The sequence below is a fragment of the Coturnix japonica genome, chromosome 30 (assembly GCF_054131305.1).
Source record: "Coturnix japonica strain WE chromosome 30, WE-NBRP24, whole genome shotgun sequence".
Taxonomy (NCBI): domain Eukaryota; kingdom Metazoa; phylum Chordata; class Aves; order Galliformes; family Phasianidae; genus Coturnix; species Coturnix japonica.
The window spans coordinates 1,378,050-1,396,804 of NC_140692.1; the positions used below are offsets into that span (position 1 = coordinate 1,378,050).

At 45.1% G+C, this 18,755-nt stretch overlaps 2 long non-coding RNA genes across 3 annotated transcripts; both read right to left on the bottom strand.

The window, feature by feature from the left end:
• Positions 1–344: 344 nt before the first annotated feature.
• LOC146755762 (uncharacterized) lies at positions 345–4,086 on the bottom strand. The gene is made up of 2 exons (XR_014937918.1): positions 4,005–4,086; positions 345–1,142 (listed from the first exon to the last, which is right to left on the bottom strand). It is a non-coding gene; the product is annotated as an uncharacterized LOC146755762 (long non-coding RNA).
• Positions 4,087–5,642: 1,556 nt separating this feature from the next.
• LOC146755763 (uncharacterized) lies at positions 5,643–18,394 on the bottom strand. Of its 2 annotated transcripts, XR_014937911.1 has the most exons (5): positions 18,253–18,394; positions 17,807–17,940; positions 16,657–16,816; positions 6,292–6,443; positions 5,643–5,761 (listed from the first exon to the last, which is right to left on the bottom strand). It is a non-coding gene; the product is annotated as an uncharacterized LOC146755763 (long non-coding RNA). The 2 variants fall into 2 exon arrangements; XR_014937910.1 differs by having other exon boundaries at positions 5,643–6,443.
• Between the last annotated feature and the right edge of the window lie 361 nt (positions 18,395–18,755).

Consider the following 18,755-nt stretch of genomic DNA (forward strand, 5'->3'; position numbering starts at 1 on the left):
CTCCGCAGGGTGCAAAAGCATCATATGTATTTAAAACAGCTGTTTATTTCATAGAGACTCTACTCAACTTGGATTTTCTTAAAATCACAGTTTCTTTGAGAAGACATTAATAATATCAGCATCTGCAAGAGCACCAATTCACTGCTGAGTGGCATTGCAGCACGTATAGCAGTTGGTGCCTTAAGGAATGCAGTACTGTGTGCAGAACAGATCCCAAAAGTCACCAGGCAAGCATATTTTCAGGCACAAAATCTGATTCTTAACTGTATCTCTCTCTTAATAGATGTCAAGATGGCTGTCTTAAATCTGACAGACACGAGATCTAAATTTCTTCACAGCAAAGACCAAAATCAATAGTTAACCTGAGTGTAACCTCTCTGCTTGAAACCCATGTGCACTTAATTTAGGAATTACAAATTAATTAGTATGAATTATTATAATACAAATGATCAAAACACCATTTAGCATGAAGAACAAGCATAGCACAGGGCTTAAAAAAACAGCACAGCTTGTCAGTGAAGTATCACAAGGCTTGAACCATCCAATGCTTTTTTCCTGCACCAGGAGCTACGTCATATTGTAGGTCTGCAAAAACCAACAGTGCAGGATCTTACTCCAGAATGCTGAGGGGTCTGAGCAAGGACAGACTTGCATCCTACATTTAGCATGAAATCACATCAGTTTAGAAGAATACTAACCGTGATCCGAAATTGTAGTAATTAAAGGAATAATGTCCAAATTTAATTATTGGGCCCCTCACACAAGTAAATGGAATTATCTTCAATGGTGTTCCAGTTACACTGCATAGCTGCAGCATTCATTGACTGGCACTGAGAGCAAATATCTGTGTACTTGTAAACGTGGCAGCATCTACTGCAGCTTTTTGGGGAATAAATTAGTGGGAGGAAGAAGTAACTTCCTTGGCTGTGCAGAATAGTATTGCCTTGGTGCAGAGCTTGTACCCCTTGAGCATCTTGGACAGGATCCCTGTGCTGCAGAAGGGCAATATTAGCTGCCCAAAGAGTCAGAATGATAGAGAAATCAGCAGCTCTTCTCAGCTCATAGGCTGGGCAATGGGGAAGAGGTTTGGTCTCACACACAAGGTCTTCAGGAGGGCTGTGGCAAAGCTGGGAGTGGGCTTCCTGTTGGCAAATCACAGTGCAAGCGTTAATTGCAAAACTGTCTATTTTAGGATTGTACACAGATTTTATTTGACAAGCCAAATTCTGACAGTTCACTCTTCATCAGCAGATTTCCTGCTCTAAATTACCAAGTGCCAATGGCACTCAAGGTAAAGCAGTGCGATAGTAACCACGGATTGTTTGAAGGTCCTGCCTCACAACGTCTATTGAAAATTGAGCATATAGGGCAAGGAGAAAAGAAAAAGCTGCATCCGTAGGAATCATTTTGAGCTGACACAATGCACTGTTGTGGCTTTTTCCCTTCACAGCTTGCGTGCAGCAGTTCAGCTCGTTCTGTTTTCCCTACCAGCTGCTGTATGAACAGTGTCCCTGTCAGCAGGAAGTTACAAAGAAATGAATGAAGACTGATGATTAATGAAGAAAGAGGGTGAATATTGATCATGGAGTCAACATTTGATGGGAGCACTGATGGAATAGTGGTCCCACTGGAAGTTGTTAGGAGTTGATTTTTATGCCCCTGGGCAGTAGCTTTAAACCACGACTCATGATGGAAGAGAGGTAGCTCATAATGTTTTAAACAGGCCATGGTGGAAAACATACCTTCTCCCTCCCCTCCCCAGCTCGTCTCTTTTGTTGTGCTACAATGAGAACAGAGTTCCACCATGCATCCTACATTTGCCCAGAGCACCGAAACTGTACAGATCAAACCCTTAAGCAGGCTCAAACAGGGACAGGACATTTCCATTTTTCCTTGCTGTTCTACCAGAAGTCTACAAAGTCGTCTGTGACAACACACTTCTATAGCGAAATAACTGAAGTATGAATTTTGGTTGTTTGCAACCTGATTCAAATCTCTTTGAAGGCAATAGGAGTCACAGCTCCACTACAGAGCAAAGCTCTCCTAACCTTGGCTGGAATTTCCTGTACCACACAAATTAATGAGCGTACTTGCAATCAATACTGCGTATGAAGTGCACAGCTGATACTCTCTTTCTTTGATATTATACAAAATCATTCATTATACCAGACCATTCATTTTTATGATGAAAAAAAACAACTTGCAGATGCTGCCTTCAGGCAAGCTTCATCCACTTCCCAGACCCAACCACTGATCCAAAATGGAGATATCAAATACTGTTTGGATACTGCAGATTTACTGCACGCATCAACTTTAATTGGACAGTCAGAAAAGACTTGCAAAGTCACTCGAGTATGGCTGCAGCCCAAAACTGAAGTTAATGTGAGTTGGACGCACACCAACATGCAGCTCTTCTAACAGTCCCATCTTACAAAATAAGAAATTTACAATTTCTCCTGCAAGTGTTTCAGGGGGTGTTTTGGAGGGGTGGAGAAACAGCAAGGAAGGAAGAGCTGATATCAAATGCTGTAATTCTGTTGAAGCTAACAGGATACTGATGTGTCACTACGACAGTTTTCCAATGTTTCTGTGGTCCTCATTAATCTGATCAGCACTCAGAAGGATGCAGAAATCACTGCACATGGGCTCTTCCATGAACCCTGCTCTACAACTTAATCTGTGCCATAGGATGTTGTGTCCTCATTTGGCCATGCAACAGCAAGTGTGTTATTTGTCCAGAGAAAGCTCTGGATTTCAAAACACAGGCAGCTTTCCTATTGCCTTTCCTATTTCCTACTTGGAGCACAATGTCAGGCAGATGACAATAGAAACCTGATAGGGTTTGCATGCATTTTTCTGGAGATTTAGGCTGCGATCTCTTGCCATTCAGCAACTATTCATCTCCCAGAATGAAGTGACTGTTCACAGGATGGTTACAGTTCCACTTATGTGTCCTACAGGAAGAAGGACAAAGCCAGAAGTGTCCCTTTAATTTCAGCAACAGTAAAGACAGAAGGGAGCCACAGCACAACTACTCACAAAGAGTCTGAGATTCAACAGAGAAAGTCTTACAAGTGCACTGAGGCCATAAAGAGCTGAACAATAGAAATCATTTAATCCTCAGTGCTGCATTTTATCCACAACATTGGCCCTTCAACAGCCCAGAACCCTTCAGGTGCATTTCCAGAGCTGATTACTGCTGTTCCAGGCAAGTAATCTGCAGACACGCAGGTGATTTGCTGGGAAGCTGTCTGCTGCTGCTGCTCTCAGACCCTGCTCCCTTTTTTGCCTTTCAGTTTCCAGAGCATCCTCTGTGCACTAAAAAACGCTCCGTGCTTCTCCTCTTGCTTTCACAGCAGCTGCTTACAGAAAGCCAGCAGTACAAGAGGCAGCAGACACAGAGGCAGCCTTTATTCTAATACTCTTGCAAAACTGGGTGCTACCTTGCAAAGGGTACAATGCATCGCAGCTCCCCTACATAAATAACTTTTTAATGCACCTGTCATTTCAGATGTCACACCAGAGACAAGGTCAGGCTCGGAGAGAAATCAGCCTGCTCCATCCTTGACCCGTCATTCATCATGGCATTTGTCCACAGCCAAGCAGCCCAGCTGGTTAACAGGGAAAAAAACCTTATCTGAGCTCTAAAAGGGTCCCATTTCTGATAGGAAGAACTTATTAATAATACTCTCTGGAAAGCAGCGGGAGTTCTGATGGACAGCTTTGCAGGGACATTTTTCAATAGAGAAGCTTAAAATCCTATATCTGTGCACCAGATCAGCAGGCTGGAGGAGATGAGAGGTTAATTTTGCAGACAGCAAATGGTGACTGTTTGTAAGTTATTAGAGAGGGAAATATGCCTTCAGTGTTATGGGGATATACGAGCCTTGCCTTCACCTTTCCCCATGTATCATGCTGCGTGTCATCATAGGCACGTTAGCACGTTGTGCAGGTCCCCTCAAATCACCGGGCAATAATTAGCATTGCCAACTGCTGGTTCTTACCTCTTTTACAGGACCCAGCTCAGTTCTTAAAACACGCACCCCCTGAATTCACATTAACTTCAGGAAAAGATTCCTGGGTTCTGTGGAGTTAAGAATAAAAAGTATAAAAGCTTTAAAAATGGCAGCTTTGTTCCTAATGCAGATAACTGCAGGCTTACGACAGCCTCAGAGGCTTCTGGCATTGGTGTCAGGGTTTGTGATTTGGGGGTGTGTGAGAGCAAGAAGAGAATGAGAAAAGGGAAAAGAGAAAGCAGGGGTAGATTCACAGTAGCTTAAAGAGCACTGACTGTGTGCTTGACAGCTCACTGACCTCGTTGGAGAGCCGAATGCAGGGCACAGGAGCCACATGGATTGGGTACGGACTCAGGCTGACCTCTGAAATCTGCACTCACAGCATTTTATGAGCTGATTGTTGTTAGACCCACAGACTAAGGCAGTTCATGGGCTCAAGAACACAGAAGCAAGTTCCCACGGCCTAAAGTTTCCAAATTGCATAGTAAAGACTCATGTATGAGCAATTAAGCCATCGCAGCTCTAGAGTTTTCCACTTAGTTCAGCTTTATTTTGTTGCAAGCTGAATTAAACTGCTATATTACATTAGCAGATATATCCCTAAGGAGCACTGCAGACCCTACCTACGGCTCAAAGAACAACACTGGGCTGGTTGGTGTCTGCTCTATCTGCCTTCTATCAGCTCTAGCATGGATTCTGATATGGATATAGAAACTGTATTTTGAGATACAGCACGACCATCTTTACTTAATGTCTACTTAATCTCTACCATGTCTACTTAAGACACTTGGTATGGGGATGTCACCTGAATTGGTGTTGCTCATATGCCTTCTGTTCTCCTTACTTAAACAAATTCTCACCTTGCCAATGCAGTGCAGTTATTCAGACTACGGCTGGGATTTTCAGATCCCAAACTCCTCATGGATGGCGCTGGCTGTACATACAGTCTCCTTTGAAACCCAGGGCCATGCACAAAGCCCTGCCTCACTTTCAGCAGAGCCACCCTCGCCCTCCAGCTCTTGCTATCCCCCATCTTTCCCCATTCCTCAGCTCAGCTCCCATCATCGCTCTCCCTGTGCCGACTCAGCGTCTCCCTTAGAACTCATTTGTTTGCTCCGAAATGCTTTGCTTCCTCTGCTTTGTTTCCCTGGACCTAACATTTTTATTTGATTTTATTTTATTTGCCTCCTTTCTCCCTCCACAGGGTGACAGCTATTTTATCACCTACAACAAGAAATGCTGAGCCTGTCGTGCAGGCAAAACATTTGCAAAGGGGCAGGGGGTACACAGAAAGCAGTAGGAAATTGATAAGGGTTGTAAAGTAGCTTTATAAAAATGCCGACAAGCCTGCTCAGGGCACAGAGCACCTGCACCTCTGCCCCCGGCAGCGCTTCCTTCAGATGCTCCTATTGTTTTCATTACTATTTGTGACTTGATCATTAATAAAATACTATTACTTTTTTTTTTTTTTTTTTTTTTTTTTTTTTTCCTGTTGGCTCCAAGCACCAAGGGAGCCAGCAGGTGCACCACTTTTACAATTAGCCCTCTGTAATGTATGGTTGGCAAGAAAAGTTGTCCGCAAGCTGCAGACTTTACCAACTGCTCGATGGCAGCATCTAGAGGACAGTGTGCAGGAAAGCACCTTCATGTGGCAGCTCACACAGCCAGAGGGGTTCAGTCTCAAACTTGGGGTCCTGCTTGTGAAGGTGAGTGGTAGAGGCAGGGGAAGAACGTACACAGGCCATCTATGGGGTAATGAGATCACAGTAAGTCTTACTGAAACCATTATTTCCATCATCTAAGATACTGTCCTGGTTAGAGGCAGCAGTGCAACTCATTAAACAGGAATCTGACTGATTAAACTGTTTTGGTTTGAGGAGGGGAAGTTTAGCAGTGAAATCAGAAAGTTGCTTCTCTCCATCTGCAGATTGTGCTCACTCACAGGCAGGGCTCTGGCTTTTCAGATCAGTGCTGTTCTCTGCGTTTGTGTTGGTAAAATTATGGTTGTAACAAATTCCCTTTGTGATAGAATATCATTCCCTCAAATACCACCATCACTGCATTGTCCTGTCCAGCAGCAGCTAAGTGGCACAGGCTGGGTGTTGTTTCAGTTCAGCCACATCAGGGATTATCAGCACAAGGAGCGTGCAGAGCTGTTGTGTAGTTTTTCCCCCCAAAAAAGACAGTGCAAAGCAGAAAGCATAAACCATTTGGTGATACCTATACAAGGCAAATGAAAAGTGAAAAATCCATTGCAAAGTAAATGACCACAGACCTCAGATCAGGCATGTAGCCAGCAATCCAGGGAAGCTGTGTATCTTTGTCTCTGAGACAGTTTTCTTCCAGTCCCAATGAACTCAGGTGTTTCACGTAGTTCTGATGGGAAAGCATGTTCCTCTCTTGGAGGAAGTCAGCTGGAACATGAAACTAATAAAGAAAGAGAAAAGAAAAAACATATATATTTAAGATGACATGCTGCTGAAAATCACCAGACTCAGAGCTTGCATTGAGCAGAGCAGGTTCCACTGATGCTGCTCTTCTGCCTTTGATAGCAGCTGTACAGGGTGCTCCAGAGAAGAACAAAGCAGCAACCCTGTGACAATCTGCCCCTTTTACTGCTGCAGGCACAGATCCAATCTGGGGACTGATTCATGCTTTGAATCATAAGATTAGAAGTCTTCTCCAGTATTTCCTTCCATAGAAGGAAATCGAACATCTCATAAGTGGCTTCCAAACAAGCATCCAGATTCCTTGCATCCTGCTAATGTGAACTGGACGTTAAACCAGCAGCCAAACAAAAAGACTGATTTGCTTTTCTCACACTACTTAATACCAGAATCAAAATGCATAAAATCAAAAACATTTCATAAGAACGTCTTCATTTGCAGACTCAAGTCACTATGAATTGATCATAACAAATACAGAAGACACTGAAAGCTCCTCTCCTGTGGCTCTCAAGGTCCAAACCTCTAATCTTGGTCACTGCATTTTCAGGCCACTGCAACCCAACAGGCACTTCTAAAAGAGCAGGAAAAAACCTAACAGGAGAATGCTGTCATGTCAATAGCTTTTCTAGTGAGTGTAATGAATGCAGACAACACAAGAGTACTTTGATAGAGGAATCCCATCTGTGTCTAACGAGTAAATCCATGCCGCGCAGTTTGCGTTCAGTGCAACCTGTTTCCTTCCTGAGAAAACAGAACACCAGGAGACTTTGAGGTAGAGAATTTAAGGCAGAACCAGTTGGTACAGCCTTATTCAGGATAAATATGAAAGCTCAAGGCAGATTCTCTTGCCCCTACTGTAATATATGCTATAAGTTAAGATCTACATGTATATCCAATCACATTTGTGAAGGTAGGGAGGGGAAAAAAATCACCGTGTAGTTAGACACAATTAAATGAGTTACATAAAGGGCACATCTTTAAAAAAAAAAAAGTCTGAAAACTTTGAAACTGAAGTGGAATGGAATAGCAGCATGAAATGTCAGAGCTGAGTTAAATCCCAGCTTCAGAATCAGTCCTCGATCCAGCCAGAATAGGTCACCCAGCCTTCATCCTGCCAAATTTACACTGTTTGTTGAAGTATGCAACTCAAAAAGTTAGAACCAAAAGCTGTCCCTCTCCACTGCAGCTCAAACACACCATTCTCCCTACTGAAAAACTGCCAGTGTTTTCTGTTTTCTCTTGTTCCCTTCCAGATTTATTCTTGCCATGCCCAGCTGTGAGCAGGGCAGTGAGCAGGGGGTCGGGGCTGTGCAGGCTTCATGGGGCAGCCCAGGCACTAGCTCCTGTATGCCTTGTGCAGACTCCATACCATGAAGCCATTAGAATTCCTCCTGCAAGCAGCATGATGAGTCCCTTAGCTCCTTCCTTTCACTTGACCTGAACTATAGGTTCTGTTGGTTGTGAGCTCAATCACTGTCCTCCCCAGGTCTGCTATTAAACCTTGGCTCTAAGAAACCAAGAAATTAATCTCTGGTGCCCGACTTTTCGCAGCCCAGCGTGCTCTACAGCAGCTATGCACAACCTCTGATCCCCAACTGCACGGCCTCATCCATAAACAAAGGTACCTTGTGGAGTCTGGTGAACCCAGCTGATCCCTCACTAATATCTCCTGGAGCAAGCAGAGTACAAAGCCTTTCAGCTTGGAAGTTTTGCATTCTCTTACTCTTGGATTAAGAAATAAAACAAATTAAACGAGACCCTCACAACCCTACGGTCTTCATTTTCTACAGCACACCCATTGCAACAGGTGAAAAGCATTGCTTTTGCCAGTTACCAGACAGAGTGTTAGTGGGTGAGACAATGCCATGCATCCCTCTGCACTGCAGACCCAGCGTGGCACTGGGGCAGCACAGTGAGGAACAAAGCCACTGTGCATTTGTTAATCTGTCATTCACACTGACAGCTGTGGGTACACGCTGAGAGCCACGGGCAGGGGACAGCCACCAAACCACAGCCAGCAGCACTATCAGAGCAGAGCTGAAGCACCGGGACCTCAGGCCTGTCTGCAGTAATTTTCTTTTGCTGATAGTTACAAGGATCGCTGCAATATAAATTCCGCATGGAGTGCTGAGAAAGGAACGAGGCCCCGCTGCACCAAGCGCGGTGTTAGATAGGGAGAGATGACCATGTAAATAAATGGGGCACAAAGGAAGTATTTTTCCCAATTTTACAGGTGAGGAACCATGGCTAAAAGCCATAAATCAGTTTTATTGAGGGGATACAGGGTATTTACAGGAGAAATAAGAACTGAGCCTCAAATCCTTATCCACTGCTCAGTCCCATTTTGTTCCTTTTCTGCTTTGAGGGCCAACAAAGCCCACCAGAACCAACCTTCGTGTCTGCCCATACAGGATGAAAACTACCTGTGCTCCTCCAAACTACCCACCATTTGCATGGGCAGTTCACCTGCAATAAGCACTAACCCTGAGCACTGATGCAGGCTGCTTTGGCACAGCAAACTACTCACTGTGTGATCAATGCAGGCGAATATTTACTATCCCTTTATTTTTTTTTCCTAAGTGCAAACAATAGAAGAGCTCCCTCCATTCTGCAACGCTCTCTTCTCCATATAAGCCATTCAGCATTCACCAATGCAATATTTTGTCATTTCAATAATCACCAGTTTATCTTTCCCCATTTTCATGGTTTCTCTGGAGACCTCTCCCCTCTCACCAGGCATTAAAGCACAAGCGGTAGATTTGGCATTTGCCACAAGTAAGGAAACAAAAGCCTTCACGATGGGAGAGAAAGAAAGCATTGGGAACCCTGCTGGGACAGCTCCACTCCCATGTGCTTCTTTCCCCTCCAAGTTTCTGCCTCCCCTCTTGCTCTGAACCAACTGCTTATATGGCAGTGCTCTGACCCGAGGGTGCAGCGGCAGAAACAATAACCCAAGTTATACTTTTTTTCAAGTCAAACATCAATTGTGCTTACAAGGCAAAAATCAGCAGTCCCTTTTCCTTCTGCCTTTATACTCAGAAATTCCAGACAGAGAACTCACTGCCTTCCCTTGTCACCCCTGTACTGCACAGCGGTGCTTCTCGCAGTGGGGCTGCAGGTCTCCAGCAAAGACTGAATTCCAGCAATGAGATGCCAGCCTCAAAGGGCAGTTGCAAACCCAGAAGGGAAAAGAGACATGAGATCACCAGCAGAACTACTTGTGCAGTGCTGCGGTTTCACCATCTAAAGAGCAGCCCCTCAGTAAACTCATTCCTTTTGAGGTCTTTGTCCTACGAGTCTCCCTCCTTGTAGCTCCCAGCCAAAAGCGCATGGAGCCATGACTGTCTCCATTGCAGAACCACTGTCCGCAATATTCCCACTCAATAATCTTTGTCGCAGACTTGAGACTATTTTTGGAAGCTTTAAAAATATCTAAGGGGCACCTTTTCTTTTTATTCAGACACAGCATCTTTTTATGTTTAATAGGGATTTGAAGAAGAAGAAAAAAAAAATCTGCTTAGCATCAACATGCCTTTCTATTAAAAATAAAACAGCTGAGTAAGCAAGATGACTTGGACAGGAGAAAATTCTATTTATAGAAATGTTTACTATGGTTATCACAGGGCGATAGGGATGACTGTGAACCACAGGCTCTGCTGACAAGTGGTGATGAACCAGTCACAGGAGGAGGCCACACAACAGAGAAGGACTCAACAGCTTCCTAGGTCACACATAGATAGGGACATTGGTGTGTGTCCTGGAGCACGATAAGGATGAGCCCTGAAGGAACCCAAGGAGGTTGTGGCAATCAAGGCCAGGCTGGATGTGGCTCTGGGCAGCCTGGTCTGGTGCTTGGCGACCCTGCACATAGCAGGGGGGTTAAAACTAGATGAGCATTTTGGGCCTTTTCAACCCCAGCCCATTCTGTGATTCTGTGAACACACTCAGAATCACCACATGCTCTTCTCCAAATTCAGAAAGCTCAGGAGCTGCAAGAAGGAGTATGAATTCCTGAATAATACTGGCTCTCTCTTGTATTTTAAGCAGCCAACTAACAGAAAACTATTTGTGCTGCTTTACCTGCAGGTATGGCTATGGCAGGGAAGGACAACTGAGGAGCTCTGCAAGGAACTCACTTTTTTGGGAGCATCCACTGTTCCTGTGCGGCAGACTAAGCCTTCTCCATTCTGCATCCAAAATTAGGGATGTCAGAGGAGAACTGAGTCAGATCAGTTGGATTCTCTTCCAGGCCCTGCCACCAGCTCACTATGTGACCTTGCACAAGTCACTTCATCTGTTTGTGCTGAAAGCGTCTCATCTGCAAAACTATATTTACCTTTGTTAGAAAATGCACTCATTTATAGATATAGAACGATGAACATGAGCCAAATACTGCTGCCATCTTGCTCCTCCTGGCTCTCCATCTTTTTTTGACTGCATCATTAGGTGGTTTTCCCACCCTTAATAATCAGGGCTGCTTTTAATGGCCTGAGTGTTTTTTCTCCAGGTGTTTTTTTTTATGGCATTTATATAAGACAATCCAAGGAAACTACAGAATCATCTCTCCAAATTTCTCATCATGTCATTCTGCCAAAAACAACAGAAATATTTGCAAGCAGGTTGGATTCAGAGCCTTCCAGAAAGGTCCCCGTGTCTCACCTGCACCACCACGTCCCTCCTCTGCTGCTCAGGAGTTCTTACACGCAGCCACATTGCTCTCCATGGAGTTCTTGAAATGGTCCACCTATATTTCTCTGAAAAATGACCATTCCCTTAAAATACGGCACCTCCTCTCATGGCACACTGCGATGTGACTCAACAGCACCAGAGTCGCAACTCATATTTCCACAGGGTGCCAGCATCTCAGCATCAAAGTGCTGCTGGCTCTGGACTATCATCTGCGCCGTAATTAAATTGAATCCACTCCTTGGCTTGGCTTTATCCCTGAACAATACCAGCATTTGAGTAATACATTCTCAGGGCACTAATACATCACCTGGGCGATCCCTGTCCATGATGTATTGGCGCAATACATCAGAGTGCACTCCCGCTATAAGGATCTATGGGCATCATACATCAAGGTGAGGCTGAGTAGTGATGTATGGCTCAGAAGATGGTACCGTGCAGCAGTGGACCAGGCCAGGACCAAGAGGATAAAGGTTGACATGGCCGTTAGCCGATTTCCCTGTGTTATAATGCTGGCACTGACCCAGCGTCTAACTTTAGCCCCTTATTTATTTATCCCAAAGCAACCTACCATTGGAAGCGCCTATCCTCGGATGCATCATTCTCACAGAGGTCTCAGGGGACTGCTGGTACACAATTAGCAGGAGTGTATTCTCAGCTTGATGTGGGGGGTTTTTAGCCCATTAACACTAATGGCAGCTGCAGCACCAGAGCTCCGTATATCACAGAAAACACGGACACATGCACACGCTTAGCTCTGTGCAAATCTCACCCATTCAAGAGGCATCTGAAGATTATTGGGAATAAAATAACCACAGAAAATTGATGGAAGCAACCACTTCATTGTTTTCCAATAATTACTTTCAAATATATAAAAATTAAACATATAAAACGTAGAAACACAAACCCACCCCAGCACACGGAGGCAAAGCCTTGGCCAGCCTGTAGGACATGAGGGGCATTGCAGAGCTCATAGCAAAGCATTGCTGGAATGCCTGAAGGCATTATCAGCTGGGGGAATGCTGCTTTAACCCACTGAGGCAGGAAGGAGGCAAAGAAGCATTTGCTGACAAAGTCCTTCCCTTCACCCCTCATTTTACAAACAGCAAAATAAAATTAAAGTATAGAGCAATATAAGCCTCAGTGGAGACAGTTGGAGATGTTTGCTCAGGAGAAAAATGGCAGAGAATAACCCTAAATGAGCCCCAAACACAGCTTTTAGTAAGAACCCAAGGGAGATGCCCTTGCCATGGCTATATGCCATGCATCACTGGAGCCTGCACCTGGGCACAGTCTTCCAGTGCTTTGGACAGCAATGTCCTGGGGAGCAAAGGTGGCTAAAACCAATCTCTGTGCTCCATACAGAGTCACTCGAGGTCTCACATAAAGCAGACTTATTGCCCCCATGAAAGAAATAATAGATCTAATAAAATACTTATATCCCGGCCAACATCTCTGCCCAGCCTGGTGAGCCCCCAGGGGCAGCGAGTGGACAAAGCCAACTTACAATGTGTCCTCCTATCCCTCCAGCCCTGCAGCATGCAACTGCTGCCCCCAGAGACCACCACAAGGAGACCATCCTCACAACACACAGACGTGAGGCTGTCATGGCCAGGGCTGATGCAATTTGGGCACATCCCTCCCCTGCCCTGTCACCCAGCTGCCTGGTTGGCAGCACATGAACCCATGCTTTGCATCTGCACAAAGAGTTCAAGGCTGGCAGTCCTTAATAATATAAGCACAGCTGCTTCCCTCCACAACTCCCCTCAAATCAAGCAGCCAAGATAGCTTTCTGAATGAACGAGCTATCTTAAGGCACTGAGTGAAATAATTTCTCAGATGCTCAATCTAGTTTTTGAAACAATCTGGAAATTACATTCTCATTAATTACACACCACGTATCTGGAAAATGACAGCGCTACTGAGCTGACAGTGACAAGGAATCAGAAAATAGCTTGTGCAGGTGGAACAAGTCATGGACAAACCTTCGTGTCTATATGGAGGGGATGGACAGAGCTGTGAGGGGCAGCACTGCAGGTGCCCAGAGACCATTTTTGCAGCAGAGCCACAGTGAGCAGTGGGTGATTTCACCCTCCTGGCACTCACAGAGGGAACTTCAAGCAGTGTTTCCCCTTTAAAAACCAAGACAAGCTCAGCCTGGACAATCATTTATATTTGCTTACTCCCTGAGCTTTGGTGCAGTGATTGCTTGCTGGGCTGGGAGCCTCCCAGCCATGTCATAGACCAAGAGGAAAGTCAGAGGTCTTCCCTGGGCTGAGTCCTGAGCAAGTCAATGGGAAGTAAATATAAACCATAAGCACTGAAGTAAGTGAAAATAAACTGTTTGGTGCATGCTTATACAATGACAGAAGTCTTTGTAAATTCATAAAATGGAGAACATGAAAAGCAGCAAATCCTTTTCAAAACAGGAAGGAAGTCAGGTAGGTGAGCAGGAAAAACAGCCCAGTAGTTAATGTGCTAATGTAGGACCTGGAAAACCTGAGTTTACAGGCCTGCAGTGGGCCCATAAACTTCTACATGCTATCACTGAAACTGGAGAACCACACTCCATTACCCCCAAAACTCAGGAACTGCTTATAAGAACTTCAGGAATTGGGTTAAGTCTCACCAAAAAGGGAAAACATGCCTGTTCGACAGAAGCCAACAGCAGAAGGCAGGAAAGCTCACATCACTTGAAACCACAGCTCGCAAGGAACCCAAACTGCCCAGGAGAACTGAGCCCACAGCTCCATGCAAGGCAACTGATCCCCTTCTCAGTGCACAAGAAAACAATACTCTGACCTTTAAGTAACAATTTTAGTTGTATCAAAAAACTGAAGTGACTTGAGAGCCATTTCTCTTGCTCCCTGGAATCATTTATAAGGGGATTTTTGCACCCAGGCAGAGCATGCAGGCAGGTGGCTGCACCCAGGAGCAGTCCATGCAGCCAGAGTTTGTCTTGGCAGGGAGCTGATGGCTTCCTTTGCATACAGGGAGCAACCCGGTTCTGCTCAAGAACTGCCTGGTTTAGGAACACGCACCTCAGCAGGTTGGAGCCCTGCAGACAGGCTGCTTTCGTGAGAGAGGGCGTGAAAACAGATCAAAGTCTCAGAAGAAGTTTATTTTAAAGTATTTCCTACAGCCCGATCAGATTATGTTTTTAAAAGTTCAATTATCTTCTGATAAACTCAGCGGCCAAATTAGGAAACTAAATACAATTATTAAAGCATAAGAGAATAATTTCAGATCTGCTACAAGTGCCAATTCAAACTTAACAAGCCCACAGATCCTGGCAAGTAACTCCACACAGATCACTCAGCTTCATTTCAAACTAGAAGACCAGATGAATGCCTGGGATATGACTTACATTGATTCTCATGTTTTTAATCAAAACTTACACAGTCCTTTTAGCTGGCCAAACCCAGAACCAAGATTTTGTAGAAAGGTATTCAATTTCTCTATGGAATTGGGGGATTTGAGCAACCCTGTGCTGAGCTATCAAAGCAGTGCACAGAACTTACCTCCGGCGTGCAATGCAAAGCCTGAAAACTTGGAAGAAATATTTCACATAGTGCAGCATTTTGCAGAGCAATCTTTAATCCAGACGCTATCCCAGCAGCTGGGCTGATCTCCTCAACAACTTCAGTACAGTTCTGTTGTGGTCTTTTTTTCCTGAAGAGAACTTCTAAACTCACATCTCGTTGGCCAGTAATTCTGAATTCCCATTCACCAAGTGACCAGCAATGCACCCTGCCATTATACCATATAGCCATGCTCACTTGGGAGCATGGCAGCTGATGTCCCACAGCACACACACATTCATCAGAAGGGAGATGCCCACAGCTGAGGTTATCAAGAGTGGAAACTTCAGTACAGCTGAGGTTATCAAGAGTGGAAACTTCAGTATGCAACAGTGCTGCAGGTGAAGTTTCATCTGACACATTTAACCTTACATATTGTTGCATTTTCTCTCTTCCTGTAGGCAGCGTGGGCTCCTGGACATCACACATCAGTGGCACTAATGAGGAGAAGTGCTGACCACCAGTCAAGAGAAAACGATACCTAACACACCATCTCAGTCTGTAGATTACTGATACCATCATGTTTAAAGGGCAAAGGCCAAAAAGCACGAGCACAGGACCCTTGCCTTTAATAGGGTTGCCATATATACCCAAAACAAAACATACTTTTAAGCTGCCTGCATTTATAAACTCTTGAGGCCCATATTTGAAGGAAAGGGAAAACCTTCCATGCTGACAACTCCTCCCATCAAGTTACAGAAAGGAGGTATTTAGGGGAGAACATGAATTCCAGCCCCTGATGGAAAAACACACTCCTCTTGCAGCAATTTCTGTTGTTGTATTTTTGTATGGGGGTTAAAAAAGGTTTGATTTTGCAGTTTAGCATGTTGAGGCCTCTCAGTGCTCGCTGTTGGAGGGTGCCGATTACCCAGCTTCATTCATCAAAGTGTCACTTTTCTGACAGCCATTAATAAATATACTGCCAGAGCCCCTCACACCTGGCAGCCATGGCACACTGCAACACACCGCTAACCTAATTTGCTAATTGCTGCTTTCCCCATTAATTTTAGTCCTGTCTTGTTTGGTGTTGACATGGAGGGAAAAAGAAAGAAGAGTGGGGAAAAAGAAGCAGGCAAGAAAGTAAGCTTTGGGAGTTTTCTGATTATTTCTTCACTTGTTCTTCCCCCTCCATCACCATTTACTTGGGGGTATCAGCTTCCTTTTTATCCTTGCCCTTTCTGAGAGGGCTGGCAGCAATGGCAATTTGGGCACTGTGGTGTGAGGGCTTAACAGGCTGCACACCATGTGTTACCCACATACAAGCCCAGACTCTGGCACTGTGTTTCTCTCAGCCCCCCACCCTGAGCTCCCAGCCTATGGCTGCACAACAGTGGGGCTTGGGGTGCTCTGTCCCCCAGACATCATCGGTCTCAGCACTTCACACCTGCCAAAATCCCTACTCTGTTAATTAAATTCCCATCCACTCTCAAGCGAACATCACTCAGTTCCATTAATCATATGATTTTTCTGATAAATATCCTCTTTAAGGCCCAGGTACAGACCAAGTCCTTTGTGACTAAGCTGGACTGAAACGCAGGTCTCCAGCCGAGGTCAATTTAGACAAGGAGTACCAGACCCATCAAGCCTTCAGGCAGTGATGAATTATTGTTGCAGCGCTAGTAAAAGTCTCCCTGCAGGACACTCACCAAGCTGTTGTACTTGGACCACACATTGGGGTCCATATGCTCCAAAGCTTTTCCTTGCCTGATTAGGTCTAGTGATGGCTGCCCGCACCCACTGCTCCAGCTCTGCCTCCCCTTCTCAGGAACAGTGCTCAATCACTGGGGGCACAGAGGCTCCCTGGGCTCTGCACAGCCATCACTTGGCCACCAATGCTTGGTTAAGGACACAGACACCTGTGCTCTGCAGAGCTTTCCAGATCATTAATTCTTTTCTCCAATTAATGCAAGAAAAGGGTGCACTTACCCCACAGGTAAGGCCTGTGTGCATGCTCCTGTCCCCTCAGCCAGGCAGCTTGGGTCCATCTTTCTTGGTAAACAGAGCTTCCCACTGCCAAGACACTCAGACCACAACCGCACAACATGAGGAATGGTCCTCTCAGTCTGGGACAGCATCCACTGCCAACCTGTGCCAAATACAAGAATTTTGGATGCTTCCTTAGCATTGGGAGGAAAGGAATGAAGGTGGCCAAGTTCCACCTTAAGTGGGTGATTGCAGTCTGCTAAACCCACAACAAATAACCGAGTCTCAAACACAATCCAAACACAGGGCATGTTTTAAAATTGCTTGCAACGAGACACTAGTAGATATGAGCATGAGAGGTTTTGCTGCTTCTGAGCAGACTTTGGTGCAAAACGCATGTTTTTCCCTAAAAGAAGCAGAAGGTTTAAACAGTTTTAAATTGGATAATACTACAAGAAGGCTCAGACTGTTTCGAAATGATGAGCTGGTAAGAAAACCCTTCTTTGAATCAGGATTATTACAATGATATTAGAGGATTAGCACAGGTCTGGGAGCAGGATTCAAGCAAACCTGCCAATTCTGGACATTGGACATTTTGACTGCCTTTGAACCCTTTAGCTATTCTGACAGTTAAAACTGTGCTGCCATGGCACAGCCCTGCTCCCAGCACTTACACCCACAGCTCTCCCTAAGCCACAGGTGAGATCTGTTTGTATTTCCTTTAGCACAGAAGGGCCAGGCTGGCACACACTCACCTTTATGGCTCGTTGCTACTCTGCCAGGAGCAGGACCCACAGGCCAAGCCTTCCAGGAGCCTTATAAGTCAAACACACTGTCCTGTTCCAAGTGGAGTTAAACAGGCCCAGTAAAAAGTAACAGCACTTCAGCTTTTAGCCAAAAGCCTCCATTCACGGCCCTTTAAAGTTAAATTTACTGCCTCCATTTAGCAACATCCCTGTGAAACTCCCTCCTGGTTCAGAACAAAACCTCTGTGCAGTTCAGCTGCGCTGTGGCAAACAAAACATTTCATCCTAGGGATCCAGCCATGCATCTGTCTGCCTTTATTCAGATCTCTGTGTCTCTTTATTCCCTTCGGTTTTCAACAGCTCCAAGCAACCAGATAGCACAGCTCGTCCTGCTCCCCACTGCTCACCTTTCTGCTATGGCTGAAGAGCTGATCACAAGGAGGAAAGCCACCAACATGTCTTTTTCCCCTGTGACAGAAGTGGATGCAGCTTTATTGAGCTTCTTGGGCTGCGTCTTCCACCACAGGCAGATCAAGAAAAACTACACAGGGCAGAGAATGAGTAAAATGATCAATGCTCTGCCCTGGAGTATGATAACTCCCATTTTTCAGGAGTCAAGGTTAGCTCAGGGCTTCAGCTGCTCTGCAGGATCAGCCCTGCCCTTTGAAGAACCAATTCGTTCCCTTGCACGAGGCTCACTGTGCCCTGACCCACCACACCACTGCATGTGCCACATGCTTTCTGCACACACACAGCCTTCGTGCTGAAGCCAAAAAGCAAGAAAGCAAGAAAAAAGTTTAGAGCATTTCCTAACAAAAGAGAAAATAAGGGAAAACATTCTGTTGAAAAATACCAGGTCAAATGGAGAAGGGAGTCCTTTCATCTTCCATGCTCTGGGTTGGTTTTATTACACTGCGAAGCCATTTTACTGAATTAGTATCGTAATCATGGCAGGATAATGGGGGTATGGAGCACTGCAGCACAAGCCAGATCCCTCAGCTGGTACAAACCAGCATGGCTCCATTAACTTCAGTGGAGCCAATTTATATCAGCTGAGGATCTGCCCTTTAGTTTTTACTACAGGAAAGCCAGACTACAAATGGGAGAAACCTATATTAAAAACAAATATCTTCAATCACAGCAGCAAGAATGTAGAAAATATTGGCTGAGTCAACTTTTATAGCAATGTTTTCTTTCTCTCCCAAGTGCTCGATTTTGAACACTCCCCTATAAAATTTTCCAAGCCTGGAGCAACTTTCCTCTTTCCTTTGGTTAAAGCCCACCTCACCTGATGGAGGCAACAAGGCTCTGGAGATGCTCAAGTCCTTTCCAGAGCAAAGTAGGGCTTAGGGAACT